The sequence below is a fragment of the Colobus angolensis genome, unplaced genomic scaffold, assembly GCF_000951035.1.
Source record: "Colobus angolensis palliatus isolate OR3802 unplaced genomic scaffold, Cang.pa_1.0 Scaffold96, whole genome shotgun sequence".
Taxonomy (NCBI): Eukaryota; Metazoa; Chordata; class Mammalia; order Primates; family Cercopithecidae; genus Colobus; species Colobus angolensis.
In genome coordinates this window covers 3,555,784-3,556,628 of record NW_012123598.1, presented here as the reverse complement: position 1 = coordinate 3,556,628, position 845 = coordinate 3,555,784, and the positions used below count along the sequence as shown (strand labels likewise).

Below are 845 nucleotides of genomic sequence, written 5' to 3'. Positions count from 1 at the left end.
GAGACTCCTTCTCAGAAAAAAGAAAGAAAGAAGGAAACCTAATGCTAGGCAGAAGAAAACAGCACAGAAGACTGAAGACTGCATGATTCTATTTGTACAAAGTTGCAGAGCACAGAGCTGGCAAAGCTATACAGAAAAGCGGGAGGCTGGAGTGGGAGAATGGCTTGAGCCCAGGTGTCGGAGGCTGCAGTGAGCTGAGATCACACCACTGCACTCCAGCCTGGGCATCACAGTGAGACTCTATCTCAAAAAAAAAAAAAAAAAAGGTTGGGGGAGAAGGTTACCATCTCCTCGTGAGGAGAAAGGGGGTGTCAGGGGAGGGACACACAGGGTGCTGTCATGCTGTGTCGCTTGCCCTAGCTGGAGTTTATCTGGGCTCTCACTTTATAAATACAGTCGTCCCTCAGTATCTATGGGGGTTGGTTCAAGGACTCCCCAAGGATACCGAAATCTGTAGATGTCCAAATTCCGTATATACAATGGCATGGTATTTGCATACAGGTTACACATATCCTCCTGTGGTTTTTAAAATTTTATTTTATTTTTTATCTGATTTTTCAGAGACAGTGTCTCGTTTTGTTGTCCAGGCTGGAGTGCAGTGGTGCAATCATAGCTCAATGCAGCCTCAAATTTCCAGGCTCCAGCAATTCTCCCGCCTCAGTCTCCCAAAGTGCTGGGGCTACAGGTGTGGGCCACTACACCCAGCCCTCCAATGCACTTTAAATCACCTCTAGATTACTTACAATACCTCATACAGGTAAATGTTATATAGATAGCTGTTCTTTTAATTTGTATTTTTTTGTCATATTGTTACTTCATTACTTTTTTTTTTTTTCTTTTCTTTT

The 845-nt window shown here is 43.6% G+C and overlaps 2 protein-coding genes across 3 annotated transcripts in view; both read right to left on the bottom strand.

The window, feature by feature from the left end:
- LOC105504899 (leukocyte immunoglobulin-like receptor subfamily B member 3) overlaps positions 1-845 on the bottom strand; it is a 141,738-nt gene that overhangs the window by 85,397 nt on the left and 55,496 nt on the right. The gene's annotated exons all lie outside the window — the stretch shown is intronic.
- Positions 1-845, bottom strand: part of TMC4 (transmembrane channel-like 4) — an 18,753-nt gene that overhangs the window by 10,841 nt on the left and 7,067 nt on the right. The gene's annotated exons all lie outside the window — the stretch shown is intronic.